Consider the following 22,512-nt stretch of genomic DNA (forward strand, 5'->3'; position numbering starts at 1 on the left):
CATGGCTCCAGGCATAATGCCAAGTCATTGTTCTTTTGGTGGTACCAGTAGCCATTGAAGGACAACGGTAAGGTTCATTAATTCATTAAGTGTGACCAAATGATGATAATCCAATTATATTACTTTTCTTAACGTATTACCTGGACTGCTTCTATAAATAAAACTTTCCCTAAACATATATTTGGTTATCCGATGGTATTTTTTAAATGAAAAAGACGTAGACAAATTTTGTATTCTATTTTCCAGTTTTTAAAAATAGTGAGTTGATTTGCTGACATATTCCCAAATTGAACAACTTATTTTCTTTAATTTATGTTTCATAACATTGCTTTACAAACTCTAATGGATTGTGTCCATAATTCTTAATGTGCTTAATATGAGTTAATAGATTTCCCCATGTTGTCTTGCTTTTATCTTTTTACATGTTGTAATTGCCCACAATTATTCATTGAACCCAATTAAAACTTTATAGAAGCTTTATCACAGTAGATTTAAGAAATATAGCAATGATATAATTTTGTATAAGATTTTCAGATGTAATTATTACATGTGATAATTATTACATTTAATTGCTAAATGTAATTGTGTTATGAAAATAATTTAACAGCAGCTTCTTTGGTCATTTCTCATGATATTTTAATAGAATAAATCAGGAAAGAGTTTGTTTCTTTAGAATCAAATAATATAAACAATTTATAACAAATGAAGTGTAAAATAATGACATTTCTCTTTAAAAAGTTTGTAGCACTCTAAATTCTTAGCTGTGGCACTTAGGAACTCTATGTCTCCCATTATTATCATCAATATATTATTTTTATTTCTTGTAACATACAATATGTGAAAAATCATATCTCATAGTACAAACTTTGATTACTCTACTACATAACATTTATTCAATGTTAGGATCTCAACTCTGATTTCTCTTCTTTCCAGTAATGTCTAGGAGCACTCAGGATGGTAATGTGCATATTCACATTGTTGCTAAAGAAATTTTAGGTTTTACAGCCAAAAATATCTCTCTGCCACATTGTGACATAGCTTTATGTAGAAATTAACTCATGTGTCTTCCAATGGTGAGGTAGCTATCCCCAGATTACATACCAGTAAAGAAGCCAAAATAACAGTGCCATTAATCAGAGTGGGAATAACTTGGTGGTCTAAAACATTATGTATTTTTTTCTCTAAAATAAATCAATGGTGAATTCATTTTTTCTAGATTTTGGTCTGCATACATCTCATGAACTTCTTGTATGGTTCACTATAGTTTTGCTTATGATTAATTCAGGACCTGGATAAGTCATTTCGTGCTAACACAAAATGCTCAGTGCCTGCAGATGCCGAGCTAGGACAGATTGACTCTAGCTACATATTGTAACCTCCTTGTAAGTAGTTACTCTCTAGCCTATTTTATCAGTTATTATCCCAGCAGAGAGCAGATGGCAGAGTCAAATTGGATACATAAAAAGTGTCTAATGAAAAGACTATTAGCAAGGGGGTCATGGAGTTTTAGGGAAAACAATAAGGAATGGTGCCATATCCCAGGACTAGTGACAGCAGAGACCTGCTAACGTCTCTAAATCTGAGGTGGCTTTTTTTCCAGTTATTTGAATTAGTAATTATGAAACTAATTTACATGTATTCTAGAATTGGGCAAATAAATAAATATACACTAAGAATAATAGAAACCACGTTTCTGATGGTTGGAGAAGGGAGTTAAATCTATGGCAAGGGGAAGACTAAAATGAATCCTAGGGTGTTAGATTAGATGTGGAATTATCACTATGAATTGATAGGCCTTCCCTTGGTCTGTTTGCTGACTGAGTCTAGAAGCAGCACCAAAGTAGCAATGAGCAGAACTATGTCACTAAAAGGAACCAGAACTCAATGGAGAAATTGCTCATTCCAGGCCTGGGCACTGGCACTGTAAGTACAAGATAAGCCTGGAACATTTTGTTGAGTCTCAAAATAAGGGAGTGCTCAAAGAATGGTAAGACATTGCAGAAGGACATTAGAGCCAACTTGCAGGGCCCTCAGAGGCCAAGATTGTGACAATTTGAAACATAAATGATGATAGTAACAGAATGTAACTCCATTGACTAAATTGGGAATGCCTGAGTCTGGAACAGATGTAAAGAAAGAATAAACAAATAAAGGGGGGAGAAGAGAAAAGGAGAAACGATTACCAACGTATGAAAAACAGCCACACGACTGGAGCTGTGGCCTTCAGTACAGTAAAGCAGCTCACTGAGGCTGAACCAGAAAGGAGAAAGCTGGAAGGCAAGGAGGAATAACCTGGTGTCTCTCTTCCACCCTACCAGCCTTCTGCTGGTGCCTCCCATTAACATTTACTGCCAAAAACAAAGGGCTTCATGAAAGTCAAAGCTGTCTACAACTTGTTCCCAACTTGTCTTCGTTCCACCACTCTCTTGCCCACCTTCATAAACTAAGCTTCAGTCTTACAAGAATATGTGCTGTTTTTGAAGCCACTCATCTATACCACTGTGGCTTTACCTACCTATGCCTTTCTTTACTTGGAGCACTCTTTAATTACTTATTTCACACAAAATTTCTTACAAATTCTTAAAGGCCTAGGTTAAATATAACCTCACTTCTCTTCTTTCCAACCTTCACAAGACAGGTGAAATTTTACCCCCATTTTCCTTAGGCTGAGATAATCAATGAGATTTGTGCTTCAGAAACATTTATTTAAAAATTAATTAGCAATACATACCATGTAGTGTACTATATATGTCTTGTTCTTTTTTTCCTCAAATCTGCCTCCCAGCTAAACAAATTGTATTTTTTGCATGTTCTCCAAAGAGAGTTCAGGCATTCTATAAATAATTGTTTGATTGAATATATAATATCTTAAGTTATACAGAAATCTGATTTTCACACTATTCTTTATGAAACCCTGTATTTAGTTGTAATGTTAAAGATTCAGATTCTTAGATCACAAGGCATCCTCATCACCATCCAGCTATTTCAACCAGATCACCAGCTCTTACATTTTATAGGAAATATTCTCTTTGAAGAAAACATCCTACTGCTAAAATACTAAGACACTATACAAAATTGTAAGGATATCTGGCATTTATACAACCGTCATGGAAAGTTACTATTATATATATATATATAATTTGATTGGATTATTATTATACAACATCCTATAGGAGTAATGAAAGGGCTTTTATATCTTCTTTTTATAAATAAAGAAATAGAGAAGCAGAAGTTTAAATAACTTTCTCAAGGTTAAATATCTTGGAATGGAGACAGAATATTCATGGTGGATATTACTCTCTTTAAAGATGTTTATGAAAACAAAAGAGAAAATGTGAATATAGAGGCTGACTCTCCTGGCACAGGTCTTGTGAATAAGGCAAAAATATTGAATTTAAAATTAGAATCTCTATATCAGACCCTCTCGTCTTCTCCCCAGGGAACCCTGAACAAATATTGCCAACTCTGCCTGTGAAAAGGGAGGACAATCTTCTTTTGATGTGGCTTCTTTCCTTCTTCAGGTCATGATTAAAAAATCATTTTCTGTACAAGGAGTGTCGTCCTTCTAGCCCGAGGGCATTACTGTGTGTCCTGATTAGGAGTGTTCTTCTTTTCCCTCAGTGACCCACTCTGGCTGGGGAAATGAATTGCTGCCGGTTTTATGCACCAAAGAAATTGTTGCTCTTCCTAGAACTTCTGGGTTAAATTGGAGATTTGCTCACATTAACTCCTCAGCGATTGTTACTACAAGAAGTGCTTTATTTGGCAACTTTTTCTGTAGCAAGCAAAGAATCTGAAGCTGGTTCCAAGAAGGAGAAGGTATAAGTGTCCACATGAAAGATGGTGCTCTTACAGAAATTTAGAAACAGGAACATTACAGTAGCAATCTGAACACTTGGAACTAGAAGGAGAATCTAGACATCTGATTGCTTTAAGTACCTCAGTGGCAAAAAGAGCCATGGGGTTTCCATTCCAGTAATTGGCCAAGAATATGAACACAGTTATCACCTGTATGTCTGTTTCTTTCTAGGCCAATAACTCATGTGTTTTCCATGTTTCTTGCTCAAATCCTCAAGAGAGTCAGACCTGCTGGTCTAGAGTCATGCTTCTCAAAATGTAATGTGAATATGAATCATCTAGGAATCTCAGTAAAATGCAGACTGATTTAGGAGGTTTTGGATAGAGTCTGAGATTTTGCATTTCTAACAAGCTACCTGGCCATGCCTAAAATGCTTGTCTACATATCATAATTTGGGTGGTAATAGGTGTACTAGGCCAATTTAATGGCTTGCTTGTCTAAGGTCATGTGTGTATCATTGTTCTGATTATCTGGGCCAGGGTTTGGGGATAGGTCCTTACTGTATCAAATATACATCTTTCCACAGAAGCTGTACATGTGAACGTTCACCAAAGAAGGGATTAGGATTGGGACAGCATTCTTGTTATGTCTCCTGTAGATAGCTATTTCCCATTGAGTATTGGTTTTAATTCAGCTTCCTTCTCTACTGGTAAGTTTCATCATTGAGGATCAAAAGTGAGTCAGACATTCAGAGCTTTCCTACTCACCACATTACCTTCCACTTTAGTTTCAAGATATGTGGAAATAAACTCATTTTCCTATAGCCTATTGGATAGTGAGGAGACTTCTGCTCACCAGTAATTTCACTAAAAAGGTGTCTTTCTTTTAAAAGCAATAGCCTTACCAGTTGAGATGTATATAGAAAAACTTTGATCTAAAAAGTTGTTTTCTACATATTGTGGGAAAATCTAGAAACTGGAATTTTCAATGCAAATTCTTCCCCGACTGTAACTGCCATGATCATCCTAAAACACATGCCTCATCAGGTGGCAATCATTGAAAATTCACATTTGGAATAATGACCACACTCTTTAGCTCTTCAGAGTTCTTCAGAATCTGATCCCAATTTATCTTTCTTTATCATCTCCCACCATTCCTGCCACATTCCCTACAACTGATTTTTGCCATTACCTAACTTAGAGAAGCTTTCAAGACTCTGTTATTTTGCCCAGCTCTCTCTGCCTAGAATGTACTTCCATATGTTTTTGCAGCTCATCTTTCTGCTCATCCATTGATAATTCCACCCACAATTAATTACCACTATCTTGGTTCCAACAGCTCTCAGGAGATACCCTAAAATAGCACTTAGCACAGTGTCTTTGACTATGCATTTGCCTTCTGTGCGTGATTTAAATTATCATATTTTCATGGATGAGCATACTACTTGATACATGGCAGCCACTCAGTAAATATTTATTAAATGAGTGAAGTAATAGAAAGAAAGAATAATTTGGTTTTTAGGGGCAGATTTGGAAAGGCAATGGTTAAGGGTGTCCTAGAGAATACAAGGAAAGAAACAAACAGTAAAGAAGAGGCAATCCAATGGCCAGCCAAACATTTATACCCAGGGACTGAACTCACACAGGTGTTTCTGCCATTTTTCTCACTTGACTCTGTGCTGGGGCTGTATACTTTCAGCAAGTTAGAATGATTTTTAAATCCTGGTTCACAACCACCAGAATATTTACTTCTTATAAATAAAACCACCCTTTTATTTTCATCACTCAGGATTCTGGTGCTACAAAAGCAGCTGAATTGAAAACCAACACCAAATGGTGACTTATTGAAATGGCAGGGAAAGTAAATTGAATATCAAATAAAGCCAATTCCTTCACCCTCCTTATCTGACTATTGTTGCTTAGAAGATAAAATATTTAATCCATCCTAGAGCTACAGAATCCAGGGGCTTTTACCACTGAACAGCTTTATTGCAACAGGTTACATATGTTCATCTTGCCATTTTATAGTGTTTGCCTGGAAAACATTTATGTGCATGAGGTCATTTGGTTGAGCTTTATTGTCTTATTCCAGAGAAAAGAAATTTATTTTCTTTGAAGAAGTAGCTCAGTGCTTTCCTGTCTTCTCGTGTCATCCCTGATTTTAAATGATTACAGTTTAAACCATCTGACCCAGAGATTTTCAAATCTATATGCTTCCCTTTTGGACCAGAGGGCATGGCAAAAACACAGTTACTATGCTATATGCAGTCTATTATAAAGACTGGCTTACTTTAGTCAGTTTGAAGAAATGCCAATATACAATATTAGCTAAAAGCAGAATGCAAGAATATATATGGGTGCATGCTTGTGCCTTTATCATCTGCCTTTATTTCTGTAGAACCATCTTCCTTCTTACCAAAAAAAAAAAAAAATACCCAGAAGGTCAGGGGAGGGGAGAAGCACACCAGGGGAACCACATCAGTCTAGTCTCTGTAGTTGCACTCAGGTGAAGGCAAAATGGCCAACCAGGCAGCTAGTGCCAGCAAGTCTCTCCTCCTGTCTCCTCAGGAAATGCTGGCAGCCTTTTAAAGTTTAAGCTGCAGTTTCTTTGGAGGCAAGGCTTTTGAAGACTATGGAAATGCTAGATATCTGCTTAAATGGAACCCCATTGAGAGACCTCATGATCGTTAATTTTAGACACCAACTTGCTTGGATTAAAGGAAACCTAGAGAGCTGATAAAACATTCTATCTGGGTGTGTCTGTGAAGATGTTTTTGGAGGAGATTGGCATGTGAGTAGGTAGATGGAGTGGAGAAGATCCATCCTCAATGTGATTGAGCACCATCCAATTGACTGAGGGCCTTGGATAGAGCAAACAAGCAGAGGAAAGGACGATTCGCTCTTTCTCTCTTGAAGCTAAGACACCCTTCTTCTCCTGTCCTTGGACATCAGAACCCCAAGCTTTCCAGCCTTTGGACCCTGGGACTTGCACCAACCACCTCTGCCCCACCCCCGCCCCAACCCTGCACCTGGTTCTTACTCCTTTAGCCTTGGACTGAGAGTTACACCATCAACTTCCCTGGTTCTGTCACTTTTGGATTTTGGACTTAGACTGAACTATACTACTGGCACCTCAAGGTCTCCAGCTTGCAGATAGCCTGCTATGGGACTTCTCAGCCACTATAATCATATGAGCTAATCTCATCTCTCTCTCTCTCTCTGTCTCTCTCTCGCTCGCTCTCTCTCTCTCATCTATCTGTCTGTCTATCATCTCTCCATTCTATCTATTCTATTTATTCTACTGGTTCTGTCTCTCTGGAGAATGCTGACTAATGTAGGCCTTCTTGGCACCTTGCAAACTTCCATTTTCCACAGCGTGGTGTTGGTGGGTGTGCAGTGCATGCATAGGAGCATGTGCTTTTTGTTTAGCTCACACTGGCAGCCATTCATGTCCAGTACCTTTATGATTTTGCAGTAGGGTCCATGGAGGTTGTGAACTTCATATTCCATGTAAAGTGTAGTGAGTAAAAAACCTACTCAGTCTCATTGTTTCTTTTTTATCACTGTCTCTGCTGCTCATGATGTGTGGCTTGAAAATCTTTACTAGGTGTTTGCTTTCAGGTTCATTTAGGTTCCTCTGGCAACCTGAAATACAGATGTCTCCATATCAACTTGAGCACTGACTTGCTGAAGAATCTCCCAGTGGCCCACTGCCAGCCCTGGCTATTGCCAGAAAGAAAGGCTGGGGCCTCCGCATTGGGCAAATTCTGCTGATTGCACACCTGTCGAAGCTGCTCGGTGTGAAAACATTTTCCTTTGGATGCCAAGCAGTTGGAAATGTGTTTAGTCTGGGTTTTTACTGCTGCTGCTGATGTTGTAGGCTGAGAAGGTGGCAATAGGGACATGCTGAAGGGGCTGCATGGAAACATCTCACAGTTACTGTTTGTAGGACCAAGCCCAGAGGCCTGGCTGGGCTTCACAAAGAGGTTCTAGTACAGGTGGGTCTAGGCCAGGCAGTCTGTAGCAGAAGCCCTGGAAGCCCCAGATCCTAGCACAGTTAGGCTTTTTGCTGTCTGGATGGAGCACTGGTCAAAGGTGATCCTCTCTAAAAGCAGGGATTTATGCTTCTAAAAGCTCCAATTTATGCTGGTGGAAAGGCCGCTATTCATGGAGAAGACAGGAATTATACTCTTCCTGGGCAACACAGGTAAGGAGGGGCAAGCATGTGGGTAATACTGCTGACCTTCTGTTCTGATTCCTAGATCTCCTGCAGCTGCTGATTTTCTGCACTGCTACTCTTAGTATTCTGGGAATTGGAGTGGACATGGCAGTACCAGCACATTCGTTGAAATTACAATTATTGGGGTTGGCAGGGACACTATACTATCCCTTATCAGATGGGAAAAGAGTGCTACTGTTGGTCAGATGAGTAGAATGTTGGGGACTCAGGGTGATGGGGAAGCCATCCAGCTTTGGTCTCTTGCATCCCAGGAGCAGACAGGTGGCTGCCATCTTATTGTACTTCTGACCCATCAGTGAGTCCTTAATGTCTTCCAGTTATACTCCAACGACACTGTCAGCTCAGTCCTCTGAAAGTCCTTGTGGTTAGGGAATGGCTCACATAAGCCCTTCATCTTTTTTGGCCCACATTCATCCATAGCTCTTTCATAATGTGCTACAAAAGGCCATTTTTGGTGAGACCAAGAATGAAAAAATTCTTGATTAGGTTTTTTTCCACAGTCTGTGGACATACAGAAGAGAATATGGTATATTCCGCCCAGTACCTGCTCCCATGATTCCTTGAATTTCTGTGCATCCAAAGGCAGGGCTCAGATTAATAGTACATATAGGATGACTCCCAGTCTTCACAAATCTTATTCAAGTCCATCATAAGTTTTGCCCTGGAAGAGTTCTGGGCCAAACTCCTAGAGGGCTGCCACAGATGGTATTTAGCTTGTTACCAAAGGTAAATTCATTGCCGGAGCCCAAATCTGTCAAACTTGATGTTCATGTCAGCCTCTAAGAGCAGAGTTTCTGCCTTTAGGTCTTTATGAACAATCCACTTTTAGTCACAGTACTGCACAGCAGATTGTAACTAGCAGAATTGGACTCCATATTCTCCTCCTTTTATACTGTCATGAACCACTAGGTAATCAAACGTCTCTCTTCCACTGGTGTACTCTATGGCAACACAGAGTGTTTATTCAGTCTTGGGCAGCTCAAATAATTTAACTACGTTGGGATGATTCAAAGCCTTCATGATTCCCACTTCATGGGATACTTTCTAGAGGCTGAAAGTCATGGATCCCTCTTTTCCAGTCAGGATGTACTGGGCCAGCTTCACCTTGGACAAGTTCCCCTTGGTGATGATCATAAGGAGTGATAGTTGTCAATATAGTCTCTTCCTCAGCAGAGATGGCCAAGAAGCCCTGCAGCATGCTAGGCTAGCCACTAGGCTTGTGGTCAAGGTGACCCAGCATAGGCTTAAAATTAGGGAAAGATGATGAGAAGTTGGGTCCAAATTATCTGAAATGAAAAATATTCCCAGGCTACCAAACTGATCTTTCTGATGAAGTCAAAACACAATTCCAGACAAAATTCAAATTAAAAAACTAATTAAATTAAAATGGAAAAGCAAAAAAGAAAGAACAAAGAAAAAGAAAACAAAATGGAAAAATAACAGAGTAAAGAAAAAAAGTAAAATAAAACATGAAAATGTTACCATGCCAATGGGATTTATTTGAAGAAGGAGACAAGCTAACTTTGATGGAAGCTTTTCAGGTCACTGGAAACCAGCTTCTTGAGCTAGAAAGACTGCAAACCTAGATAGCAAATAACTTCATGAGGCCCAGCTGTGAAGTAAATAGGGGCACAGACTTGCAAAACAAGGACCCTTTTGAGGTCATACCAAGAAATTTACCTATCAAAGCTGGAGATGATCAACAATGGTTTTCTCACTTTTAAAAATAGCTTCAATGAGATATAATTCACATGCAATATAATTCATATGCTTACAGTGTATAATGCAATCATTTTTATTATGTTTACAAATATGTGAACCCATCACCAGTCAAGTTTACATTTTTATCAACTCAAACAACAAATTTAGACTCGTAGGTATAATCTCCCTACCATTCCCACCACATCCCTACATCACATCCCCAGTCCTAAACTACCATTAATCTACTTTTTGTTTCTGTAAATTAAACTGACCCGTGCATATCATATGAATGAAATAATATATTATATGGTTTCTTGTGTCTGGCTTCTTTCATTTAGCATAAATTTTTCAAGGTTTATTCATCTTGTAGCATGTACCAGCACTTAATTGATTTTATGAATGAATAATATTTCACTGCATGGATATACTACTTTTTAAAAATCTCAATAGCTTTAGAAGTGCAAGGGGTTTTTGGTTATATGAATGAATCATACAATCATGAATTCTGGACTTTTAGTGTACCCATCACCCAAAGAGTGTACATTGTACCCAACAGGTAATTTTTCATCCCTCAGCCCCTCTTGCACTCTCCCCACATCTGAATTCTCAGTGCCCCTGTATACCCGTAGCTTAACTCCCAAATATAAGTGGAAACATGCAGTATTTGGTTTTCCATTTCTGAGTTACTTTACTTAGAATAATGCCCTCCAGTTCCATCCAAGTTGCTGAAAAATACATTATTTTGTTCATTTTAATGGGTGAATAGTATTTCATGGTATATGTATACACACACATCACATCACATTTTCTTTATTCACTTACTGGATGATGGGCACTCAGATTGATTCCACACCTTTGCCATTGTGAATTGTGCTACAATAAATATATGAGTACAGGTGTCTCTTTCATGTAATGACTTCTATTTCCTTGGCAAGATACTGACTAGTGGGATAACTGGATTAAATAGCAGACCTACTTTTATTTCTTTGAGAAATCTCCATACTGCTTTCCATAGAGGTTGTGGTAATTTACATTCCCACCAACAGCATATAAGCGTTCACTTCTCACAGCATCTGCAGTAAGATCTATGGTTTTTTGACTTTTTAATAATGGCCACTCTGGGCTAAGACAATAACTCATTGTGGCTTTAATTTGCATTTCCCTGATGATTAGTCATGTTAAAAACATTTTTTAATGTGTTTGTGAGCCATATCTTTTGAAAAATGTCTGTTCATGTTGTTTGCCCACTTTTTCATGGGATTTTTGCTTTTTCTTGCTGATTTGAGTTCCCTATATATTCTGGATACTAGTCCTCTTTCAAATACATAGTTTGCAAATATTTTCTCCCATTCTGTGGGTTGTCTGTTTACTCTTTTGATTATTTATTTTGCTGTGCAGCAGCCTTTTAGTTTAATTAGGTCCCATTTATTTATTTTTAGCTTTATTGTATTTGCTTTTGGGGTCTTAGTCATAAATCCTTATGATCTTATACATAAAAATCCCTAGTGACTCCCCTAAAAGACTCCTAGATTGGATAAATGAATTCAGAAAAATGTCAGGTTACAAAATCAATGTATGCAAATTAGTAGCACTGCTATACGTCAATAATGAGCAAGCTGAGAATCAAATTAAGAATTCAGTCCCATTTACAATAGCAGGAAGAAAAGAAAAAAATACACCTAGAAATATACTTAACCAAGGAAGTGAAAGATCTCTACAAGGAGAATTCAAAACATTGATGAGCAGACTGAAGGGAGGCAGAGAAAGATGGTAAAATAGAAGGCTCCAACCATTGTCCCACCCACAAGGACACCAAGTTAACAACTATCTACACAGAGGAAAACACCTTCATAAGAACAAAAAATCAGGTAAGCCCTCAAAGTACCTGCTTTTAACTTCATATCGCTGAAAGAGGCACTGAAGAGATAGAAAAAAAACAGTTACGAATTGATGATGCCACACTTTCCCCACCCCTGGCAGTGGTGGCCTGGTGCAGAGAGCATCTTTGGGCCCTGACGGAGGGAGAACACATCAATTGTGAGGCATTGAACTCAGCTCTATCCTGATAGAGCAGAAAGGAAAACCAGGCAAAACTCAACTGATACCCATGCGTGGAAGGAGCATTTAAACCAGCCCCAGCCAGAGGGGAATCCCCAATCCCAGTAGTCTAAACTTGAGTTCTTACAAGTCTCACCACCACAGGCTAAAGTTCTCTGGGCCTTTAAGTCAACTTGAAAGGCAGTCTAGGCCATAAGCACTGCAACTCTTAGGCAAGTCCTACTACTGAAGTGGGACCAGAGACATTGGACTGGGGGACACAGAATATACAGGGATACCAGCTGGGATGGCTAAGGAATTGCTGGCATCACTCATCACCTAGCCCCAGCCTGCACAGCTTCTGGCTCCAAAAGAGACCCTTTTCTTCGACTTGAGGAGAGCAGAGGTAGGAGTGGGGAGAACTTTGTCTTACATCTTGGATACCAGCTCAGTGACAGCAAGATAGGGAACCAGTCAGTGTCATGTGGCCTTCATTTTAGGCCCTAGCTCTTGGATGAAATTTATAAATACACCGTGGGCCAGAAGGAAACCCACTGCCTTACAGGGAAGGACCCCATCCTGGCAGTGTGGCAGCGTTTGTCACCTGTCAACTGAAGAGCCCTTGGGCCCTGAATAACCAGCAGTGATACTCAGGTACTGCTTTGAGGGCCTTGGGTGAACCTCTGAGATTTGCTAGTTTCAGGTGAGACTTGGCATATTACCACCTGTGGTGGCTGCAAGTCACAATTCTTTCTGCTTGAGAAAAACAGAGGGAAAAGTAAAGGGGACTTTGTCTTGCACCTTAGGTACTACCATAGCCACAGGGGTTAGATCACCAAGAAGGCACGTAGGGTCCCTATTTCCAGGACTTGACTCTTTGATAGTATTTCTGAATCTGTGATGGGCCACAGAGGAGCCCACTGCCCTGAAAGATGAGTCCCAGGTTGGCAGCATTCACCACAAGCTGAATTAAGAGCCCTTAGACCTTAAGGGAACACCAGAGATAGTCCAGCAAGACTTCCAGTGGCCTGTGGTGGTGGTGGTGGTGGTGGTGGCTACGAGATGAGGCTCTTCTCCTTTTGGAAAGGGGAGAGACGAGTGGGAAAAACAATGTCTTATGGTTTCAGTGCCAACTTAGCAACAGTGCAATAGAACATGAGGTAGACATCTAAGGATTTGATTCTAGTCCCTGACTCACCGACAGCACCTCTTGACTGACCTAGGGCCTGGGGGAACTTGCTACTCTGAAGGGAAGGACACAGGCCTGACTGGCTTTTCCATCTGCTGATTGCAGGGTTCCAGGGTGTTGAGCAAACATAAACAATAGCCAGATACTCATTACAGCAGGTCTTGTGTGAGACCCAGGGTTATGGTGGCTTCAGGTTTAACCCAGTGCAGTCCTAGTAGTGGTGACCAGAGGGCTGCTTGTGTCACTCCACCCCCAGCTTTAGGTGCCTTAGAACAGAGAGAAACTCAATTTGTTTGGGAGAATGTAACAGAAAAGAACAACAGTCTCCGCCTGGTAATCCAAATAATTCACTCAGACCTTGTCCAAGACCATCAAGTTAGTACCTCCATAAGTCTACATGAACCACAGCAACACTGGGCTTGGGATGTCCCCCAAAGGAGATATAGTTTAGATCACAACACCCAAGTTCTTTCAAATATCTGCAAAACCTTCCCAAGAAGGATGGGTACGAACAAGCCCAGGATAGTGAAGACTACAATAAGTAGCTATTTTTTCAATACCCAGACACCAAAAAATATTCACTAGCATCAGCACTATCCAGGAAAATATCATCTCACCAAATTAAATAAGCCACCAGGGACCAGACCAATTCTGGAGAAACAGAGATATGTGGCCTTTCAGACAGATAATTCAAAAGTGCTGTGTTGAAGAAAATCTAGGAAATTCAAAATAATACAAGGAAGGAATTCAGAATTCTATCAGATAAATTTAACAAAGAGATTGCATTAATTATAAAGAATCAAGCACAAATTCTGGAGCTGAAAAATGCAGTTTGCATACAGAATAATGCGTCAGAGTCCTTTAATAGCAGAATGGATCAAGGAGAAGAGAGAATTAGTGAACTTGAATACAGGTTGTTTGAAAATACACAATAAGAAGAGACCAAAAAAAAATGAAGCACACATGCAGAAGCTAGAAAATAGCCTGAAGAGGGCAAATCTAAGAGTTGTTGACCTTAAATAGGAGATAGAGAAAGAGATACAGATAGAAAGTTTATTCAAAGGGACAATAACAGAGAACTTCCCAAACCTAAAGAATGATGTCAATATCAAAGTACTAGAAGGATATAGAATACCAAGCAGATTTAACCCAAATAAGACCACGTCAAGGCATTTAATAGTCAAACTCCCAAATATGAAGGATAAAGAAAAAGAATCCTAAAAGCAGCAAGTGAAAAGAAACAAATAACATACAATGGAGCTCTAATATGTCTACCAACAGACTTTTCAGTGGAAACCTTACAGGCCAGGAGAGAGTGGCATGACATATTTAAAGCAGCGAATGAAAAAAAAAGAACAAAACTGTATCCTAGAATAATATATCTAACAAAAATATCCTTCAAAAATAAAGGAGGAATGAAGACTTTACCAGACAAACAAAAGCTGAGGGATTTCATCCACACCAGACCTGTCTTACAAGAAATGCTAAAGAGAGTACTTTAATCAGAATGAAAAGGATATTAATGAGCAATAAGTAATCATCTGAAAGTGCAAAACTCACTGGTAATAAACAAACAAACAAACACAAACAGGTAGTACTATAACACTGTAACAGTGGTGTATAACCTACTCTTATTTTAAGTAGAAAGACTAAATGATGAAACAAAGATAATAACTACAACTTTTCAAGAGATATATGGTACAGTAAGACACGAGTATAAACAGCAAAAGTTAAAAAGTGGGGGATAAAGCTAAGGCATCTCATCTAGTTTTTAATTAGTTTTCTTTTTGCTTGTTTGTTTATGCAAACATTGTTACTTTGTTATCAGGTTAAAATAATGGGTTATAAGATAGTATTTGCAAGCCACATGACAACGTCAAACCAAAAAATACACAATGGATACACAAACAATAAAAAGCAAAAAACTAAGTCATATTACCAGAGGAAATCACTTTCCCTAAAGGCAGACAGGAAGAAAAGAAAGAAGAAAGAGAACACAAAACAACCAGAAAAAAATAACAAAATGGCAGGAGTAAGTCCTTACTTACCAGTAATAACATTGAATGTAAATGTACTGAACTGTCTAATTGAAACACACAGAGTAACTGAATGAATAAAATAACAAGACCCGTTGATCTATTGCCTACAAGAAACATACTTCACCTATGAAGACACAGGTAGACTGAAAATAAAGGGATGGGAAAAGATTTTCCATGCCAATGGAAAAAAAAAAGATCAAGGGTAGCTTTACTTATATCAGACAAAATATATTTCCAGACCAAAACTATAAGAAGAGATTTTAAAAGGTCACTATATAATGATAATTCAGCAAGAGGATATAACAATTTTAAATATATATGCACCTAACACTGGAGACTCAGACATATAAAGCAAATATTATTATAGCTAAAGAGAGAGATAGGCCCCAGTACAATAATAGCTGGAGACCTTGGCACCACACTTTTAGTATTAGACAGATCTTCCAAACAGAAAACCAGCATGAAAATATTGAACCTACTCTGGTCTATGGACCAAATAAATTCAACAGATAGCTAAAGAACATTGCATCTAAGACCCGCAGAATACACATTCTTTTCCTCAGCACACAGATCTTTCTTAACGATAGGTTATATGTTAGGTCACAAAACAAGTCTTAAAACATTCAAAAATTTGAAATAAGCATCTTCTCTGACTAAAAATTTGAAATCAATAACAAGAGGAATTTTATATAAATACATGGAAATAAAACAACATGCTCCTGAATGACCAGTGGGTCAATGAAGACATTATGAAGGAAATTGAAAAACTTATTGAAACAATTGACAATGAAAACACAACATACAAAAACCTATGGGATACAGTAAAACAGCACTAAGAGGGAAGTTTATACCTATAAGTGCCTACATCAAAGAGCAGAAAAACTTTAAATAAACAATCTAATGATGCATCTTAAAGAACCAGAAAAGCAAGAGCAGTAAACCTGAATTAGTAGAAGAAAAGAAATAATGAAGATCAGAGTGGAAACAAATGAAACTGAAAGGAAGAAAACAATACAAAGATCAATGAAACAAAAAGTTGATTTACTGAGTTAACAAAATTGACAAACCTTTAGCCAGATTAAGAAAAAAAAGAGAGATCTAAATAAATAAAATCAAAAATGAAATAGGACACTTTACAACTGATACTGCAGAAATTCAAATGATCATTAGTAGCCACTATGAGTAACTATTTGCTAATAAATTGGAAAATCTAAAAAAAGTAGACAAATTCCTAGACACATATAACACATACAACCCACCAAATAAAGTGAACAATCTGAAAAAGAAATAAAAATATTGTCCTATTTACAATAGAGACAAATAAAAATAAATACCTGAACAAGCAAATAAGTAATGAGATTGAGGATGTAATAAAAAGTCTCCAAGTAAAGAGAAGCCCAAGACTTGATGGCTTTACTGCTGAATTCCACCAAACATTGACAGAAGAGCTACTCAATTCTACTCAAACTATTCTGAAACATAGAGGAGGAGGGAATACTTCCAAGCCCATTCTACAAGGCCAGTATTACCTTGATACCAAAACTAAAGACACAAAGAAGAAAAACTATGGGCCAATATATCAGATAAATATTGATGCAAAAATCCCCAACAAAATACTAGCAAACTAAATTCAACAATACATTCGAAAAATCATTCATTATGACCAAGAGAAATGTATCTCCAGGATTTAAGGAAGGTTATTGTTTCAGTTGATGCTGAAAAGCACTTGATAAAGTTCAACATCCTTTTATGATTTAAAAAAACTCAAAAAACTTGGGATAGAAGAAACATAACAAAATAAAAGCCACATACAGCAGACTCATAGCTAGTATCCTACTGAATGGGGAAAAAACTGAAAGCCTTTCCTTTCAATCTAAAACATAACAAAGATGACCACCTTCACCACTGTTATTCAGCATAGTACTGTAATTCTTAGCTGGAGCGATCAGCTAAGAGAAAAAAATAAAGGACATCCAAATTGTAGTGAAAGTAGTCAAAACATCCTTGTTTGCAGATGATATGATCTTATATTTGATAAAAATCTAAAGACTCCACAAAAAAAAAACTATTAAAACTGAGAAACAAATTTAGTAAATTTGCAGAATATAAAATCCTCACACAAAAATTAGTAACATGTCTATATGCCAAAGTGAACAATCTGAAAAAGAAATAAAAATGTTGTCCTATTTACAATAGTGACAAACAAAAACAAAGCCTAGGAATTAACCAAAGAAGTAAAGGAGCTCTACAATGAGAATGATAAAAGACTCATGAACGAAATTAAAGAGAACATTGAAAAATTTTTTAAAAAATTCATGTTTATAAAGTCAAATAATCAATAATGTTGAAATGTTCATACTACCCAATCTATAGATTTAATGCAATTCCTATTAAAATACCCATAACATTCTTCGCAGAAATTGAAAAAAATAACCCCCAAATTAATATGAAACCACAAAAGACCCAGAATAGACAAAGCTATCCTAGGCCAAAAGAATAAAACTAGAGGAATCACATTACTTGACATCAAAGTATACTACAGAGCTGTAGTAACCAGAAGAACATGATCCTGGCATAAAAGCAGACAAATACACCAATGGAATAGAATACAGAACCTAAAAACAAATTCTCACACCTGCAGTGAATTCATATTTAACAAAGATGCCAAGAACATACACTGGGGGAAAAAAAAACACAAAAAACAACAACAATAGCCCCCCCCCCCCAAAAAAGTCTCTTTAATACATAGTGCTGGGAAAACTGGATATCCATAGGCAGAAGGATGAAACTAGATGTCTGTTTCTCACCATATACAAAAATCAAATCAAAATGGATCAAATACTTAAATCTAAGACCTCAAACTATAAAACTGCTAAAAGAAAACATTGGAGAAACTCTCCAGGACATTTGTCTGGGCAAAAATTTTTTAAGCAATAACCCACAAGCACAGGCAACCAAAACAAAAATGGACAAACAGGATCACATAAAGTTAAAAAGCTTCTGCACAGCAAAGGAAACAAAAACTAAGTTAAGAGACCACCCACAGAATGGGAGAAAATATTTGCAAACTTCCCATGTCACAGGGAGTTAATAATCAGAATATGTAATGAACCCAAACAACTCCATGGGGAAAAAAATCTAATAATTCAATTAAAAATGAGTCAAAAATTTGAGGAGACATTCAAAATAAGACATACAAATAGCAAACAGGCATATGAAATGGTGCTCAACATCATTGATAATCAGAAAAATACAACTCAAAACTACAATGAAATATTATCTCATTCCAGTTTAAGTGGCTTATATCCAAAGACAGGTAGTAACAAATTCTGGTGAAGGTGTGAAGAAAAGGAAACCCTCATATGCTATTGGGGGAATGTAAATTAGTACAACCACTATGGAGAACAGTTTGGAGGAGCCTAAAATAACTAAAAATAGAGCTACTATATGATCCAGCAATCCCACTGCTGGGTATTTACCCAAAAGAAAGGAAATCGGTATATCAAAGAAATATCTGCACTTCTATGTTTGTTGCAGCACTGTTTACAATAGCCAACATTTGAAAGCAATGTAAGTGTCCATCAATATACGAATGGATAAAGAAAATGTGGTACTCATACACAGTGGAGTACCATTCAGCCATAAAAAAAGAATGAAATCCAGTCATCTACAACAACATGGATAGAACTGGAGATCATTATGTTAAGTGAAATAAGCCAGGTGCAGAAGAACAAACATTGCATGTTCTCACTTATCTGTGGGATCTAAAAATGAGTAAAATTAAACTCTTGGACATAGGGAATGGAAGGATGGTAACCAGAGGTTGTGAAGGGTAGTTGGGGGTTTAAGTGTAGATGGGGATGGTTAAAGGGTACACTAAAAATACTAAGAAAGATGAATAAGACCTACTATTTTAGCACAACAATTATTCATCTTTATTTATTTAAAAATGTACAATTGTTATTATTATAACTCAATTGTACCTTTAAAATAACTAAAAGAGTACAATTGGATTGTTGCAACACAAAAGATAAACACTGGAGATTAATCCCCCATTTTCCATGATGTGGTTATTTCACATTGCATGCCTTTATCAAAACATTTTATATACCCTATAGATATATACACCTACTATGTACCCACTAAAGCTAAAAATTCAAAAATTTTTTTAAAAAAAACACTGTTGAAGGAAATCATAGATGTCATGAACAAATTTAAAAACATCCCATGCTCATGAATTGGAACAATCAATATCAGGAAAATGACCATACTTCTCAAAGTAATCTATAGATACAATGTAACTTCTATAAAAATAACAACATCATTTTTCACATAATTAGAAAAAAACCCTAAAATTTACACGGAACCAAAAAAGAAACCGAATGGCCAAAGCAATCCTAAGCAAAAAGAACCAATCTGGAGATGTGCATTATCCTACCTCAAATTATACTACAAACATTAAATAGTTTTCACTGACACATATAGATTCTTGTTGCATTTTAGGCTAATATTTATCAAGGATGTGAAGTAAGGATCCAACTTCATTCTTTTGCATATGGCCATGCAGTTGCCCTAGTGTCCTTTGTGGAAAAAAATTCCCGCCCCACCCTGCATTGACAAAAAGATCAGTTGATCATAGAAACATGAGTTTATTTCTAGACTCTCCATTTTATTTTATTAAACTATATGTTTGTTTTTGTGTCAGTATCACACTATTTTACTTGCCTTTGCTTTGTAAGAAGTTTGGGGTATATGCCATATTAATAATATTAAATCTGATCCATGAACATGGGATAATTTTCTATTTATTTAGGTCTTATTTAATTGGTCTCACAACTGCGTTGTAGTGTTCAAAACAGGTTTGTGCTGCTTTTATTACATTTAATTCCATGTATTATTATTCTTTCAAATGTTATTGTAAATGGGCTTGTTTTCTTAATTTCAATTTAGATTGTTCATTGCAAGTGTATATAAATACAATAAATATTTGTACATTGTTCTCGTTATCTTACAAACTTGATGAACTTTTTGGTTAGACCTAACAGTTTTGTAGCAGATCCTCAGGGGTTTTCTATATACAAGATCATGTCATCTGTGAATAGAGATAATTGCAGTTTTTTTCTTTATGATTTATTTACAATAAAATGTATTTTACAATAAAAATGTCTTTTATAAAAGACACTTTACTGTGCGATATTTTATTCTTGTAATATTTCTCTCTGGTTTTGGTAACAGTGAAATATTGGACTCTTAACATGGTTGAAAGGTAGAAAGTTTCAACCAATTGAAATGTGTTTTCTTCTATTCTATGTTTTTAGAAGAGTTTGTGAAGATTGGCATTAATTGTTTAAAAGTTTGGTAAAATTTAATAGTGAAGCCATCTATGCAGGCTGTTCTTTGCGTGTGTTGTGTGTGTGTTGGGAGGATGTGTGTGTGTATGTGTTTTGGATTACTAATTTAATCTCTTCATTTGTTAAAGTTTGTTCAGTTTTTTTTCTTTTTTAGTCAGTTATGATAGTTTAGGTCTTTTTAGGATTTTGTCAATTGTTTCTACCATCTAATTTATTGACATACAATTATTCATAGTTTTAGCTTATGAATCTTTTTATTTTTGTAAGATCAGTAGTAATGACACATTTCATTTTGTATTCTAATAATCTGAATCTTTTCTCTTTTATCTTTTTGTCAATTTTGTTGAGCTTTTCAAAAAACAGCTTTCAGTTCTATTGATTTTCTCTATTTTTGTATTCTCTATTTGATTTATTTTCACTCTAAATTTATTATTTCCTATTTTCTGCTGGCTTTAAGTTTTGTGTTCTTTTTTCTGCTGTTATAAAGCTCTACATTTTCCTCTATTGCTTTATCTGCATCCTATAATTTTTGGTATGGTCTCCTCATTTTTATCAACCTCAAAGTATTTCTGATTTGCCTTTTATTTCTTCTTTGGCTCATTGACTATTTAGAAGTGTGTTATTTAATTTAAAAATCTGTGGATTTCCCAAATATTTTCATGTTATCAATTTCTAGTGCTGTTTTATTGTAGTTCAAGAATACACTGTATTTTTTCTATCATTTCCAGTTTATTGCAGCTTACTTAATATTCCATGTGCATTTAAGAAAAAATGTATATCCTGCTGTTGTTTAATAAAATTTTCTATAGATATCCATAAGGTCTAGTTGGTTTATAGGGTTGTGCTAACCTTCTATTTCTACATTAAACATCTGTTTACTTGTTCTACCAATTATTAATGGTGAACTTTTGAAGGCTCCAACTATTATTCTTGAATTTTATTTGTCTTTCCATTTCTGTCAGTTTTCCTTCATATATTTTGTTAAACTGTTATTAGGTGCATATGTGGTTATAACTGTTATCTATTCCTTTTTTTTTTTTTTTTTTTTTTTTAACAGAGTCTCTGTCCAGGCTGGAGTGCAGTGGCGTGATCTCCGCTCACTGCAACCTCCACTTCCTGGGTTCGAGCGATTCTCCTGCCTCAGCCTCCCAGATAGCTGGGACTACAGGCGCCCACTACCATGCCCAGCTAATTTTCGTATTTTTAGTAGAGACTGGGTTTCACCATGTTGGCCAGGAAGGTCTCATTCTCTTGACCTCGTGATCTGCCCGCCTCAGCCTCCCAAAGTGCTGGTATTACAGGCGTGAGATGAATTGAATTTTTTTTTTTTTTTTTAAAGACAGAGTTTCACTCTTGTTGCCCAGGCTGGAGTGCAATGGCCCGATCTCAGCTCACTGCAACCTCTGCCTCCCGGGTTCAAGCGATTCTCCTACCTCAGCCTCCAAGTAGCTGGGATTACAGGCAGGCTCCACCACACCCGGCTAATTTTGTATTTTTAGCGGAGATAGGGTTTCTCCATGTTGGTCAAGCTGGTCTGGAACTCCAGACGTCAGGTGATCCACCTGCCTCAGCCTCTCAAAAGTGCTGGGATTACAGGTGTGAGCCCGGCCGAATTGAACTTTTTATCATTATAAAATGTATCTTTAATCTCTAATAACTTTAAAAAATTTTAAAGTCTATTTTCTCTGATTATCAGTGCAGCTACTATAGTTTTCTTGTGACTGATTTTTGCATGATGTATCTTTTTCTATTATTTTGCTTTCAATCTATTTGTACCTTTGAATATAAAACGTGTCTCTTATGAACAGAATACAGTGAGATCATGTTTTTTAATCCATTCTGACAATCTCTGCCTTTATTGATATAGTGGGATTTACAAGTGCCATTTTGCTTTTTGTTTTCTGTCTTTTTTGTTCCTTTATTCCTCTTCTACTAGTCTCTTTACATTAAACAAATATCTTCTAATGAAACCTATTGATTTCTTTAATAATTATTCAGCATTTATGTTGAGTTAATTTTTAGTTGTTGGCCTAGGATTTAATATATACAGCTTAACCTATCAGAATCAGCTTCAGGTTTATACTAGCTTAATTTCAGTAATGTATGGAAGCATTACTCCTTTATTTTATTATTCTTTACCTCTGCTCTTTCAGTGGT

Source organism: Papio anubis, chromosome 11, assembly GCF_008728515.1.
Source record: "Papio anubis isolate 15944 chromosome 11, Panubis1.0, whole genome shotgun sequence".
Taxonomy (NCBI): Eukaryota; Metazoa; Chordata; class Mammalia; order Primates; family Cercopithecidae; genus Papio; species Papio anubis.